Source organism: Protopterus annectens, chromosome 4.part0, assembly GCF_019279795.1.
Source record: "Protopterus annectens isolate FY-2018-M chromosome 4.part0, PAN1.0, whole genome shotgun sequence".
NCBI classification, from domain to species: Eukaryota; Metazoa; Chordata; order Ceratodontiformes; family Protopteridae; genus Protopterus; species Protopterus annectens.
Window position 1 is genome coordinate 20824073 of NC_056733.1, and position 16816 is coordinate 20840888.

At 41.0% G+C, this 16816-nt stretch overlaps 1 protein-coding gene across 5 annotated transcripts in view; it reads right to left on the bottom strand.

Annotated features, from left to right (window-relative positions):
* Nucleotides 1-16816, bottom strand: part of RBFOX3 (RNA binding fox-1 homolog 3) — a 3506422-nt gene that overhangs the window by 62507 nt on the left and 3427099 nt on the right. The window lies entirely within an intron of this gene.

Consider the following 16816-nt stretch of genomic DNA (forward strand, 5'->3'; position numbering starts at 1 on the left):
TCAGGCATTCTTGTACTAACACTGTAGATGCTATGTGTATCTTCTCTTAGACATTCTTGTACTAATACTGTAGGTGCTATGGGTGTCCTCCCTCAGACATTCTTGAACTAATTCTGTAGATGCTATGGGTATCCTCCCTCAGACAATTTTGTACTATTATTGTATATGCTATGGGTATCCTCTATTAGAAATTATTGTACTTATGCCTGTGTACTAGTACTGTAGATGCTATGGGTATCCTCCCTCAGACATTCTTGTACTAATACTATAGATGCTATGGGTCTCCTCACTCAAACATTCTTGTACTAATACTGTAGATGCTATGGGTGTCCTACCTCAGACATTCCTGTACTAATACTGTAGATACTAGAGATATCCACCCTCAGTCATTCCTGTACTAATACAGTAGAAGCTATGGGTATCCTCCCTCAGGCATTCTTGTACTAATACTGTAGATCCTATGAATATCCTCCCTCAGACATTCTTGTACTAATACTATAGATGCTATGGATATCCTCCCTCAGACATTCTTTTACTAATATTGTAGATGCTATGGGTATGCTCTCTCAGACATTATTGTAGTAATACTGTAGATGCTATGAGTATCTTCCCTCAGACATTCTTGTACTAATACTGTAGATGATATGGGTATCCTCCCTCCGACATTTTTGTACTAATACTGTAGATGCTATGGGTATCCTCCCTCAGACATTCCTGTACTAATAGTGTAGATAGTATGGGTATCCTTTCTCAGACATTCTTGTACTAATACTTTAGATGCTATGGGTATCTTGCCTCAGGCATTCTTGTAATAATACTGTAGGTGCTATGGGTATCCTCCCTCAGACATTCGTGTACAAATGCTGTAGATGTTCTGGGCATCCTCCCCCAGACATTCTTGTACTAATGCTGTAGATGTTATGGGTATCCTCCCTCAGACATTCTTGTACTAATACTGTAGATGTTATAGGTATCCCCTTTCAGACATTCTTGTACTAATACTGTAGATGCTATGGGTATCCTCACTCAAACATTCTTGTACTAATACTGTAGATGCTATGGGTGTCCTACCTCAGACATTCCTGTACTAATACTGTAGATACTAGAGATATCCACCCTCAGTCATTCCTGTACTAATACAGTAGAAGCTATGGGTATCCTCCCTCAGGCATTCTTGTACTAATACTGTAGATGCACTGCATATCCTCCCCCAGACATTCTTGTACTAATGCTGTAGATACTATGGGTATTCTCCCTCAGACATTCTTGTACTAATATTGTATATGCTATGGGTATCCTCTATCAGAAATTATTGTACTTATGCCTGTGTACTAGTACTGTAGATGCTATGGGTATCCTCCCTCAGACATTCTTGTACTAATACTGTAGATGCTATGGGTCTCTTCCCTCAGTCTTGTACTTATACTTTAGATGCTATGGGTATCCTCACTCAAACATTCTTGTACTAATACTGTAGATGCTATGGGTGTCCTACCTCAGACATTCCTGTACTAATACTGTAGATACTAGAGATATCCACCCTCAGTCATTCCTGTACTAATACAGTAGAAGCTATGGGTATCCTCCCTCAGGCATTCTTGTACTAATACTGTAGATCCTATGAATATCCTCCCTCAGACATTCTTGTACTAATACTATAGATACTATGGATATCCTCCCTCAGACATTCTTTTACTAATATTGTGGATGCTATGGGTATGCTCTCTCAGACATTATTGTAGTAATACTGTAGATGCTATGAGTATCTTCCCTCAGACATTCTTGTACTAATACTGTAGATGATATGGGTATCCTCCCTCAGACATTTTTGTACTAATACTGTAGATGCTATGGGTATCCTCCCTCAGACATTCCTGTACTATTAGTGTAGATATTATGGGTATCCTTTCTCAGACATTCTTGTACTAATACTTTAGATGCTATGGGTATCTTGCCTCAGGCATTCTTGTAATAATACTGTAGGTGCTATGGGTATCCTCCCTCAGACATTCGTGTACAAATGCTGTAGATGTCTGGGCATCCTCCCCCAGACATTCTTGTACTAATACTGTAGATGTTATAGGTATCCCCTTTCAGACATTCTTGTACTAATACTGTAGATGCTATGGATATCCTCCCTTAGATGTTCTTGTACTAATGCTCTTGTACTAGTACTGTAGATGCTATGGGTATCCTCCCTCAGACATTCTTGTACTTATACTGTAGATGTTATGGGCATCCTCCCTCAGAAAAGGAGACAGTGGGTAAAGATGTAATTACCACCATTTTCTTCCACTGTGGCAGGACAGGTAGCTTACATCCTTCTAAGTTGGGAACTGCTGATTGAAGGGTCAGTGTCTGTTATTCTAAAAGTGTATTAGTTCTGGTTTAAGTACTTGGGCTTCAGGCCAGTCATTTTACATTAAGAAGGTTTGTGGTCTGCACTCTTGTGGGAGGAGAGGCTGGACTCTGCCCTTCTGAGCTGGGAATGTCTCATTAGAGGCTTATAATGTCTGCATATTTGAACTGTTTCTTACTGAAATTTGTATGCCTTGTTTGCTGTCGCATAAACTATATTCTGGCCTGCTGAATCTAGCTTTGTTTGCATAACTTGAGCACTAATCCAGGCCTTCTTTTTTGCAGAAGGTTCCCCTGCACCCTAGTGGCAGGAGTGTGCAGTTTGAACTTGTCTGATTGAAGACTACAGGAACAGGGCTCAGTTTAGAGATTTGTTTACTGGTTAATTGGGTAATTTGTTTAAAAGCCTTTTCTGATTGCTTGTAGTCATCTAAAGCTGTTTTGAGTGTATTTTTTACGGTTTGTAGTCATTTAAAGCTGTTTTAAGTGTATTTTTTACTGTTTTTGCCTTATCTTTTCAAAAATTTTTTTTCCTTGTTTCCCACCTTTCTAAGCTAGTATAGTCCAGTTTTCAGGTTAGTGCTGAATTCAGGGCTGTGTTACAAGTTTCTGAGTTGCCCATACCTTACTTGGATTGAAGGAGGTTTCTCTGTTCACCTGTGAGAAAGGGAGCTTTGAGTAGCCACATGTCCCTGGAGGAGTGGTTCCAGCCCAGAAGTTAGTAGTTTATAGGCCATTTTGGGCTAATTTCTATCTCTTTCATTTTCCTGCTGTAAAAACCACATTTGCACAGTTTTTCACGTCCAGGCAGCACGGGTTAGCTAGGGCTAAATTTTTCCTGGCTCCACCAATTCTCCTCTACAGTTTTTTTCCTTGAAAGTAGTCTAACTCTCAACCTAAGCACTTAAAAAGCATCCTACAGTCCAGCACTTGCTCAGACCTAATAGCAAGCAGTAATATACCCCGACACGATTGCCCAGCAGGACAAGGGTCGTTATTCACCCCCCCACCTACCAAGCGACTAAACAGCTCACCCTACTATTCAGGCATGACAAAAGGGCAACTTCAGGTATACTCTTCAGTCCATCTGGTGAACCTGGGTATCCTGAGGCAATGTTACAACTGCTTCATATACACTGACAACACTCTCCTCCTACCACAAAACTCTGACATATGTGAGAGATGCAATTATATAGCTAAATTGGAGGCTAGGCTCTCTCCACCCAAGACTGGAACAGGCAGTCATGAGGAGAAGGTTAACACTTGCACCACACCTGCAGCCTCACACAGACATACTTAACCAGCACTGGTAAAAAATACACATAAATACACAAAATCATACTCGGAGGCTCTAAATAAAAACCTGCAAAAGCATCAGAGACCTCCAAAGCGGACACCCAAAAAAACTGCACCTCTCGTCACAAACCAGACAACACATAAAACAGAAAATCAGTGTGCCGCACAATCACAGCCCTTAAGGTGAAATAACATACTTAACACACTAGTAATAGGCAACTCTATAGTCAGGCACACTGACGTCCCACTCACTAGGCTGGACAAGGAGAAGGTTACTGTTAGCTGCCTGTCGGGAGCCAGAATCCGCCACATAACACAAGCACTTAGGTCACTCCAGAACAAGTACAAATATGACTCTGTCATTGTTCATGTTGGTGTAATTGACCTGAGACGTATCTCCCTGGACTACATGAAAAGAGACATGGAAGAACTCTCTGATCATGTAGCCCAGGTGGGTATGACCCTGACCCTGAGTATCATCCTGCCCTCACCAGAAATGATACCACAGTATAAAGAAAAAATGATGAATTTCAACAACTGGCTAAGCTTCTGGTGTCATTCAAAGGGGATCTAGTGTCTGTCAGCCTGGGATGACATGCTCAACAAGCCTCGTTGCTTCGCAAGAGACGGCTTGCACCTGTCACCCTTAGGCTTTCGAATACTGGCCAAGGCTCTTGCTGCCCCTTTAGTGCCCTTTGTAGGCAAGGCTCAAAAGTCAAACCCACCTCCGTAAACAGCACAAATAAAAAAATGAGGGTCATGCTACTCAATGCCAGGAGTTTAAATCTCAAAATGCATGTGCTCAAAGCACTCCTCAATATGGAGAACATCGACATCTGTGCAGTAACTGAAACCTGGTTCAAGGCTCCACAGAGTACCCCAGCACTACTGGGCTACAACTCATACTACACATTTTGGCCACAGAACATGGACCAAAACACAAAAGGAGGGGGTGTATCTATATTCATCAAGGATACCTACACCTACAGGTTAATGGCGCAGCATGATAACTCTGAGATCATCCATGTGCAACTAACATCAGGCAAATCTGCAATGCAAATTGTGGCCTGCTACAGATCACCCTCCATGATGCAGGACCACCACTCCGCCTTTCTGGAGACACTGGAAAACATGAAGGTCCTACCGAACACCCTGATATTAGGCGATTTCAATTACCCTACCATTAACTGGGAAAACTACTCAAGTACAAACTCCCAGGTCCAGCGCTTCCTGGAATTTATCAACTCAAATGCCATGGATCAGCTGGTAAACTCCTGGTGAAAACATATTGGACCTGGTCGTCACCAACATGAGCGTCAGGTGTTCTGCACCGGAGGTCAACCTGTCACTGGTTAGATCAGACCATAAACTAATTACTCTGGATGTCCACACCATCACCCCCAACCAAGGAAACCACAGTGAAAAACTTTTCTATAGCAAAGTTCACCTTATTTAAGACAGAGGTGATATGTTTCACAGCCCCCACGCTAAAAGATAACAGTGTCCAAGATGCAGGAACCTTTACAAATGCACTCTATGAGAACCTACAAGGATGCATGGATTGTGCTATCCCTAGCAAAACCAAGACTCACTCCCTTAAGAGAAGGAAACCAGTCTGGTGGACCCCTGCCATAAACAGGCTATACAATAGAAGGAGGAAATAGTTCAGAAAAAAAGCAAACCCCAAGAAGGAAAGACATCCCTGATCAGTATCAGTAAGAAACTAAGGTCCCTCATAAAATCATCCAAGGCTAACTTCGAAAGAAAACTAGCCATGGATTCGAAAGATATCCACAAAGCCTTCTTTAGCTATGTCAAGAATCTAAGTGGCAGCTCGCAGATATGCTCTGAGCTAATGCAAAATAACACAAAATATACTGATATTGCCAAAATCCTGGCAGATAGATTCAGTGCAAACTTCACCCGCCTCTCACCCCCAAAAGGGCCGACAACAATACCAGAAAAGTGTAGTGTCCCAGAAATCACAGAAGCTCAGGTGAAAACAGCTCTTTCAAAAGCCAAAAGCGCAGCATCAGTGGGGTCAGATGGTGTCCCAGGCTGCATCTTGCACAAACTACAGAATGAACTAACCCCCCACCTAAACACACTGTTCAATTTCAGCCTCTCCACAGGCTATGTGCTCATAGAATGGAGCACAGCAATGGTTATTCTGCTCCACAAAGGAGGGGCCACAACTGAACCTGGTAACTATCGCCCCATAAGCCTGAATAGCCTGGTCTGCAAGGCTATGGAGCGCATCATCATGGAACTCATTAACAAAGACATTGGAAACCTCCAAACACTTGACCCAACCCAGTTCAGCTTTGTTAAGGGCAGATCATGCCTAATAAACCTGGTTGACTTCTTCGAGACAGTCACCAAAGCCATAGATGAGGGGAAGGTGGTTCACACAGCCAACCTTGACCTCGCCAAGGCTTTTGACACCATTCCCCACTTGGGAATTATAGAAAAACTCACCAGCCTGAATATAAACACCTACGTCACGAGATGGGTTGCCAACTAGCTTACAGACAGAACTCACATGGTAAGAATAGCGGGCTCCAGGTCCGATTCTAAACTAGTCACAAGTGGTGTCCCACAAGGCTCAGTCCTGGGACCCCTACTGTTCGGCATATATTTCTCAGAAGTACAGGCAAACACAGGAGGACTATGGCTAACCAAGTTCGCCGATGACTGCAAACTGGGAGCCATAACTGACTCTCCGGCTGACACGGACATTCTCCAAAAGGGCCTTACTGAGACAGACACCTGGTGTCAAAGTAATGGTCTCAAGCTAAATGCCAAAAAATGCATAGTCATCCCATTTGGGAAAAAAAAAGCACCCATGAATTACCATATAGGTGGTAGCCCCCTTAATACAAAAGAGGTAATAAGAAAACTTGGGACCCAGGTAGATAGTAATCTCTCCTTTGACAATCATATTTCCAGAGTAGTTAGGAAATCCTTCTATGTAGCCCATCTAATTAATAAAAGGGTTCGCATCTAGAAATAAAGAGGTTATAGTGCCCCTCTACTCGTCACTCATCAGACCCATCATAGAGTACAATGCCCCATTTGGGATGTACCTCACAAGACACTTCCAACAGCTGGAAAGACCACACAAGTACCTCACCAAGAGGATTACTGGCCTCAAATATATGTCCTATGCAGCCCGACTGGAAAAGCTCCGGCTGTACTCAGTGGCATATCGCTTTCTCAGAGGTGATCTCTGCCTGACTTACAAAGCCATGTTCAACTCAGAATTGACGGACATGCTTCACCTAAAGAAATCCAAGTCACTGCGAGCCACTTGCTCTAGTGAGTTAAACCTCGCCACAACAATAAATAGAATATGCTGGAGGGATAGATTACTGTCACAGAGACTCCCCATGCTTTGGAACAAAATTCCTAAATACATTAGGCAGAGCCCCCTCACTAACGCTCTTCAAAAGAAACCTTGATGAGTGGATGGGTAACAGAAAATACACCCCTGGGATCACTTCATTGGCTCTTCTTGACAGAGGCTCAGTTAATTAATCAATGGGGTGGCGAAAGCTGACACACTCTGGCTAGGCTTATAAATGCCCTCAGGCAGATAGCCTAGTACCTGCCTATGAACCTATGAACCTATAACAGTTTTGTTCAGGCAAACCTACAGACATGCTTTGTCCATAACTAGGATGGCCAGCTAAAACACGGCCTGCACATAATGTGAAAGCCAAGGTGTCAGAGAAGGATCATAAATACTGAGAACTGGCAAATGCAAAAAAAAGAATAATTGTCCATGATACTGTGAATGAAGGGGCAACAGTATAGAGAGTATTGGAGTACACTGCAGAATCTGTCTGCAAATTTAGTGGTAAAGCAGGTTATTTGTATGGAATGAAGCAATGGCTTTTTATTCATCTTCAGTCACATTTGTCAGCTATTCTTTAGTAGTTTTTAGTTATGAGACAAAATCCCTTTATGCAACTGAGCAATGCTGTGTAAGTTAGCTCAGCTGGCAGTGTCAGTTAACTCAGCCAAAAGTTCATGTTCACCCATTACCTTCAATGTGTGAGGTCACATTTGAGGTAAATGCCAGGGAATTTAGAAGATGGGTAGTGGTGGGAGGGAATGTGCCTAAGTGTACGTATGTGGCTAAATGGATAAGTGTATGCAGTGGAATGAGTGGCCTGAGAAGAGTTAACGTGTGTGTGTGTGTGTGTGTGTGTGTGTGTGTGTGTGTGTGTGTGTGTGTGTGTGTGTCTGTATGTGTGCCTGGGTGAATGTGTCTGTGGGTGTAATTGGGGCTATGTGGGGGGGGGCAGGGACTGTCATGCCTCTAAACTCAGCTAGACCAATGAGCAGATCCTGCAATATCGAGGTGAAGACATTAGATAGCAGGGATGCTCTAACTTACTTAATTTAAAACAACAGTTTTAAGTCATGAAAGATATACAGACAGGAGGAATACCAGACACCATGGATGTTGTTTAACCATCACTTTAACATCATTTAAAAAGTAAGTAAAATGACAGGGAGAGGGATGTGACATGACACCAGGGATTTAAATGATTATCCTAAGATATGAGAAGAACAGAGAAAAAGCTTCAAACCCAGTACCCTAGGCACACCAAGCAACTCATTAGCAGAGATTTAGTCCTTTGCACTACCACTAGTGAAAATGGATAATATCTAAATAGTACCTTAAGTCAGTGGAAAAAACGTTAAATTAAAATGGGGGAAAGTTTTATACCTTCTACCTTTGGCATAAAAAGTTGACTGTTAACAAATCAGAGCCTTATGTTTGTAAAGTAACTTAGGAAAGTTTGCATCATTTTGTATTTTCTGACCTATAAGAAGTATGAAGCTGTTAATGTCTGACATTATTGATTGACTATAAAGGTCCATAAGCTACAAGGGACAGGAGAGGTACAAGAGTTAAAATTAGGAGGGTTCTGTATAATCAGGGGCAACTGAGAATACTGGGGCTCTGTCTATATGTGTGGAGGGTACAATACCTGTAAACTGCCATGCTGAAGGCTTTTATACAAAGCAGGGAAGAACACTAGATGACACCATACGTTTCATAGGTTCATAAATAAGCTAAGCTAGCTGCATTTATGGGCCATTTTAAGCTGAGCCAGTTTCCCTTTTTCTGCTGAAAATAACTTATCCCATTTCATTTTAGATTGGCCTTACCCATCTTATGGTTATCAGGGAGAATTTTAAAATATACCTCTGAATCACTTAAAAAAGTTAATTTTCTGAGCAATAAGAAGAATAGAACTCTAATTTCTGGTGATTCAGAGATATGCAAATTAGCCGATAATGAAGTCTTTCTTCATTGATGCTAAAGTGTGTCTGAGTCACTTTTTCCACATTTGTGGAAACTACCCTTTTTGGAACAGATCTTATCACCCATGGTGGCTAGTTCCACAAATTTGTATTTATTAAACACAACACTGACAGATGTGACAATAGTAAGTATCTCTGACACATGTAGGAGACTGTGTGTGTGTGTGTGTGTGTGTGTGTGTGTGTGTGTGTGTGTGTGTGTGTGTGTGTGTGATGTCTTCTACCAGTTTATTCGCCACATTAATAAAATGATGCATTATTTGCACTAGGATAGGTCTGTTACATGCAAAACACCTCTTTCTGAAAAAAAAGAAAAGATACACATACACACACACACATATATATATATATATATATATATATTTTTTTTTTTCTGCATGTCGTATTATGTTGCAGGAAAGGAAAAGAGTGCTGATAAGAGTTTTGTCCAGGTAATCCTACAGACATGCTCTGTCCAGAAAAAAGATGGCCAGCTAAAACATGACCTGCACATAATGTGAAAGCCTAAGTCATAATTGTCAGCTACGCTTTAGTAGTCTTTAGTTATGAGACACAATCCCTGGGATTGAGAAAGATTAGCTGTATTGTGGTAACAACTACGCAAGATGAGTGGCAATGTACAGGGTGTGTGTGTTTCAGAGACTCCATGTGAGTGGTAGTCGATAAGCTGCTTGTGATATATGCAGATATAAATGAACAAAAGGATGAGGGGCTCCATGTGCACGTAAGGTAAAACAAGATGACAGGGCAATATGAAACATATAAAAAGCATAGTGTAGTGCTCTAACACTACTGGAACTGACCACAGTCACATCCTCATGTTCATGCAGAGGTATTGCAGAAATATGTTAGGACATGCTATAGCATTAGTTAATGTGTATATGCAGCAGACTATTATTGCCACTCCAAGCCTCTGTGTTGCACTTTTTCAACCTCAGAGGCATCATTTCATCTGACTGCACTTAACATTTCATAGACTCCATGACACTTACATTGCTTACCAGTACCATGTAGATCTGGACATCGTGCAGTATCTGGTAGACATGTATTGGCTTCTTCTGAAAGCCCATGGGAGTCATGGATTTTCCCAGTGGATACCATGGTATTTACATTTACTAGCTACATGAACCTTTCAGCAACAAACTGAGGACACAGTGGGTGTATTTAAGGCATGTGCCTCAAGAATACACTATCATTTTCTTAATGCCATGCTGCAGCATGTGGGGAGCATATGTAGTTTCCATGTACTACAGAGGAGAGTCAACACCATGTGGGACTTTTATGATATAGCTCATTTCCATACAGTGCTGGGGGACCACAGACTGCAAAATAATAGAAACCAAAGCCAGCAACAAGTGAGCCATGTGGTAAATAGTAGTTTAATAAAGAACTACTAAAGCTTCATTTCATGAAGTTTAGTAAAACACTGAAGAAGGCCAGGAATAATATTGGCCGAAACCGGTCTGTTTTGTACAAGCTTGGAATGAAGTTGTTTTTACAAGCTTGAAATGAAGCTTTAGTAGTTCTTTATTAAACTACTATTTACCACCCGGCTCACTTGTTGCTGGCTTTGGTTTCTATTTTTTTGTCTGTTTTTTGCCGTGCAACTCCCTACGCGCAGGGGAACTTTGTTTTGGACCACAGACTGCACCCACATTGAAATAAAGGCTCCATTTAGTGACCCGGGAGTAAGGTATGAGAACTGCATGGGTTATTACTTCATCAACTGCCTGGAAGTCTGCATTGCACAAGGTGTCATCCACAATGTGTATACAGACCACCCAGGCAGTTACTATGACTCTCACATGTACCACACCTGTGACTTTACTAATCGTTTGTTAGAGGTGACTTTCTTCAGGAGTATCTTATTAGCTTTTCTGAATATGCCCTGGAGCCCTAACTGATTACGTCCATTAGAAATCCATAGACTGAGACAGAGCAGGGATACAGCTATGCCCTGTAATAAACATGGGTCATTGTGGAGCATGTGTATAGGCTGATGAAAACATGCATTCATTACCTGGCTATATCTGGTGGTGCCCTGCAGTATGACCCAGGCACATGTGCTAATTTATTTTCAGTGTGCACACTGCTGCAGTTATAGAAGGAAAGGCAGTTCCAGGAGGAACACCTCCCAGCACACCAGGCAGTGGGGATGAGCCAGATGAGAAGTCAGTGGTGGAACTTGTAGCAGGGGATGAGCATGATAAACAGTGCTGGTGCATTATGAAGTAGTTTGCATGCTGCTTTCACACATAACACAGCACATACACTACAAAGTGATGCATGCAAACCAAACACAAGACAGTGCTTACCCATGCATAGGCTGGCCACTACGGGCATAGGAAATAGGCAACCCAAGTAATACAGGGCACAGGTAACATCATTTGCATATTGTGACTGCTGTCGAAAATTAAAATGCTTTTTGCACTGTGTGTAAGATGTGGGGTTGCAGGAGAATACTGAGGGGTGTTTGTGTCGGGGTATTGGCACTGGTATTGGTGCTGGTGGTTTGAGTCTGTGAAGCTATGCAGGATATTGTGGTGAGTGTGTGTGCATGCGTGCATGCACATGTTTGTGTGTGTGCGTGTGTGTGCATGTGTGTGTGCGTGTGTGTGTGTGTGTGTGTGTGTGTGTGTGTGTGTGTGTGCATGTGCTGTGTGTGTGTGTGTGTGTGTGTGTGTGTGTGTGTGTGTCTGTGCATGTGTCTCTGTGTGTGTGTTTGTGTGTGCATGTGTGTGCATGTGTCTCTGTGTGTGTGTGTGTGTGTGTGTGTGTGTGTGTGTGTGTGTGTGTCCGTGTGTCCGTGTGTGTGTGTGTGTGTCTGTGTGCATGTCTCTGGTGTGTGTGTGTCTGTATGTGTGTGTGTGTGTGTGTGTGTGTGTGTGTGTGTGTGTGTGTGTGTGTGTGTGTGTGTGTGTGTGTGTGTGTGTGTGTGTGTGTGTGTGTGTGTGTGTAAGTTAAGTTGAAACACAGCCTCAGCAGTAGGTTGCAGGAACCAGAGCTTGACTGACAGGACAAGGCCAGGGTATGCATCATAGAAGGTTGGGCATCATGCTCCACTACACATGTGAGCAGCCTGTACCAGGAGATGCATCAGTAATACCCCAGCTTTGGCAAGATTTAGGTGTGTTATGTGACTGTTTTCAACTTCTGCTGCCAGATGTACCACTTGTGAGAGATGCATCACCCTGGTGATGCTCTCTCCTGCCGGTATGCACATCCGTATCTGATGTTACTGTGAAAGTGCAGGTGCTGCATGCCATAACCTTGGCCATCCATGCTACACAATGGCTAACATCTGTGGAATCAGCAGTGCATCAACTACATGGGAAATAACTGCCACACACATGAGTCTGTTTGGAGATGGCTTGTGCCAGTATGTATTGCAGTCTATAAAAACGGTGAAACATAATGGACAGACATTACGAGTAGTCATTTCTTACATCTTCTACTTTCCATGGGAACTCAGAAAGATCTGTAGTAGTACTACCCAGTGATACATGAAAAACATTGCACATATGTTGAGTCACCCTCTTTGTTAGAACTAGTTCAGGGGAAGGGAAGTATTTGTACCTCTGATGTGCAGCAGTGTGCATATCCATGAAATCACTCCCTACCCTCTGTGACTTGTGACAAACAATGATAACTTGCCCATAAGAAGGTGACGCATTGCACTGATTGTGACTGACCACAGTAACTTGTCCTTCATGTTTGGTATGTGTCACTTGAGTGTCTTCAAGCACAAAGGCTGTATTAGTGGCCTGAGAAGTGGATCCAGTTTGCAAACTCCTTGTGTCCAATGCAGACACCGACAGTAGCGGAATGCCGTCATCATCAGAGTCAGATTATTCCAGGCCATCAGGTGCTGGAAGTTCTATGGTGGTGGTGATGTATGGAGAACTACCTGTGACCACAGCAAACCACAAAAGCCAGCATGAGTATAACCCATCACATCTACCTTACTCTCAGTGCTGATTTAATGCTAAGTGTTTACCAACAGTACTAAATGATACCTTATCTCATACAGGTGCTAGTGTTGGCGATACCCCTGATGTTTTTATAGTACCCAAATCACACAATGTTAGTGAGATGTGCAAAGGAAAGTAATCATATTGTAATACAAGTATGCCAGTACACACCTGGGCATATCTACTGGATATGCTTTTCGTACATTGCAGCTTGGCTCCAAGGCACAACACCACATCATGAGACTATGAGGAGCCTGTTTACCCTTTGAGAGAGCCAATAAACTACATCTCCATCAAATGTGGCTCGACCAATGGATGCCTACCATCACATATGCTATACTAGTATAAAGTGGTGTATCATCACATCCCATCATAAGACTGGCTTGCCTCCTGCCTCTTTTAAGAGATGCACACCACAGTTGGTGTTGGCTGTGCCTCCCATTTAGTTTGACATGCCTTGTGCACAACGCTCACTGTGCCTCTTTTCCTATTTTTTTCCATCTTGAAATACCTAACAGCCACTACATATTCCCCATAATATATCTGCAAGTGGGATATTTAATTAATTGCTTGGTTGACACTGCTTTTCCACAATATTAATCCTTAATGTACTTCAGGCCTCATCGTGTCAGATAGTTAAACAGCCTGGTGCCCCTGTACCTGCCATGTTTTTTTAATCCAGAGGATTGTATGCCAAACTATGTTACCATAATTATTCCAGTAGGACAGCAGGGATGCTTACCATTTGTGGTAATGAGGTAAGTGAAACCATGTTAGTGGGTGTATTCCAGGAGCACTGAGACCATGCTATGTTAGTTTTTGTTGTCACTCAGTGCCTAAATAGTGGCTTTCTGTCTGTCCTTGATGTCTGCATTTCAGTGTTCTTCACTAGGACACTGTACTACATCTTTCAAAGATAAATTACTCTAAAAAAGTATTCTAGGTAGGTTGGTCCAAATCCTGACCTTGAATTGACTTATAATGCAAATTCGGCAATCCTGATCTTGATTTGACATATAATGCACATTTGGTAATCCTGCTTGATTTGACAAATAATGTACATTTGGTAAACTTGACCTTGATTTGACATATAATGCACATTTGGCAATCTTGACCTTGATTTGACATATAATGCACATTTGGTAATCCTGACCTTGATTTGATGTTTAATGCACATTTGGTAATCCTGACCTTGATTTGACGAATAATGCATATTTGGTATTCCTCCTCTGTGGTTCTTTAAATAAAGTAATTAGGCATCCGTTGCTTTCATTTATAGTTTTGATATAAAGTATTTCATAAAGTTCTGTATTTACCAGAATATATCTACCAGTTGTTGCCCATTAAAACATGTCTTGTTATTCATTATAATTTATTTATATTTAGAAAACCAAGAGTACAGAATGTACTTTTGCAAATACATCAGATCACCTTGAAAAGATTCTACTGGATGAAAGAGGTATCACAAAATATGGCATTAGTGATAAGATGTCACCCTTTAGAGCCTCATTCAGCTCATACCAGCTGCCAGGCACAGAATTAAACCTTTTGAAAATGTGGTGCCTGAGTCACTTCAGCATGCATGCCATTTCGAGGGAAACTCTGTAGCACAAATGTAGTGGTGATGAGCTTTATATATGCTTCAGTGCCAAATGTAGCCATAGCATAAGGGTGAAATACACATGAAACCTACTAAGGTTCTAGATTACAGCATAGTACTGCATTAAACAGAAGGCAGTGGGCAGTGTAAGCAAGCAATGCCACACAGGGTTTGTAACTGCAGATTTTTACCCTAAGCAGAGAACAAGCAAATAGTACTTAGAAATAGTCTCAAAGATGAATGACCTAGGTTCAAAACTGGATGATGACAGTTAAAAAGACGACAGTAGAGGAAAGAGCATATAGAACAGGAGCACCAAAGTATGTTTGATGTTATGCTATTGAAGAGTCTAAAGAACATACAGCACCCATACCTCAGGTAAATGGGGAGGTAACTGGGCATATAGTTTGGGCTTTATATACCAAAGCAATCCAGGCAGCTTTTGTACTCATAATACAGCTCAGAAAAAACAGTCTTAGACATCCAGAATAATGAGTATGAATCTACTACTGTGGATCTCAGAATAAGTCAGCATCTGATCAGAGAAACTATAACATAATGTTGTTTCTCTTCTGAAGTCCAGTTCCAACCTAATGACTGGATATAGTTATGCAAGTCGAAACCAGTAAATGAGCCTGACTGATATAAGAAGCTATTCTGGGACAATGAGCTGTGGTACAGCATGAATAAAGGATATGTTCACTTTGGTGGTGTTGTTCCTCTACATACATTTCCTCTCATATAAAAAAGGCAAAAGTATTCAGGATTTCTTAGTACACAGTGTTTATAAAAAACCTTGCACTAGTAGTTTAAATAATGTAAAAGTTGTAGGAACCTTCCCTTGTGGAAAATGTTCCATTTGTAAACATATAGTGAATGAGGTAGTTAAAATAAATGGAAAAAATTTTACTACAAGAGCTAAATACTCATGCATGAGTAAAGGTGTTATTTATGTTATATTCTGTGATTGTAATAGATACTATATTGGGGAAACAAAGAGAATGCTAGCAGAAAGAATTAAAGAACATGTTAGGGATGTAAAAAATAACAAAATTAATAGTCCCATTGCTGAGCACTTTAACTCTGTACATCATGGGAACACTGATCATATAAAAGTTTCTATATTGGAACATGTTCCTCTTTATTATAATGATTTAGATGGACAAAAAAATATATTAAGACAAAAAGAATCTAATTTGATTATGAAGTATGGGACTTTACAACCATATGGAATGAATAGAGAATGCAACTGGCAAAGTCTTATCTAAAACTATGGCTTTAAATATATATTATATATGTGATTTAATTATTTGATTGTATAATTGATTGATTGTTTGTTCTTGTATATATTGTCAAGTGTTTTATGAGTTTTATTGTCTTACTCTGTAAAGGCTGTTGGCCGAGGCGCTAGAAAAAGGATTTATTTCAACTGAATAAATTTTATCTGGAAGGTAGAGCTGGGATTCACTGTTGGTCTTTATTGTTGCTTATATACCTTGATTTTCCTTGTTGTTTCATTATAACATAATGTTGTTTCTCTTCTGAAGTCCAGTTCCAACCTAATGACTGGATATAGTTATGCAAGTCGAAACCAGTAAATGAGCCTGACTGATATAAGAAGCTATTCTGGGACAATGAGCTGTGGTACAGCATGAATAAAGGATATGTTCACTTTGGTGGTGTTGTTCCTCTACATTTTCAAGTTATGTTTAAACAAGTTTTCAGTTTTTAGTACACTCTGCAGATGCCTTTTTTTCAGTTTACACACGTACAACAAGATTCTGAAAACTCAAGCATTTTTCCTTGCTAACCTTCAGTCTCAGGACATAATCACAAAGGTCCTGATGACAAAATGCACCTGCCCTTCCTGATATCTGAAAATAATTTTAAAACAACATTCATAAATTTAAAAAGTCCAGCTCTACTGTTTCTGGTGCTCCCAAACTAGAGCAGTTATTCTGGTGCCCTTGGCCGATGTAACAGTGTTGGGAAGTATGGTGAAAGGCAAAAGCATAGACAGCTAAGATGGGAGGTGTGATGAGAATATATTAATAATGTGCTATAGCTTAATAATACAAGCAGAGGAGGTTCTAAGGGAGTAATTTCATAAGTTTTGCTAATAAAATAATTCAGTGGTATAAACAAAAACTTAAACCATATCACATCTTTGTAATCTCTTCTTCGTAATGTATATGTCCCTATGTTATATGGTGAGATAGATATAGGCATGCTAATTATATATGGCTCTGAC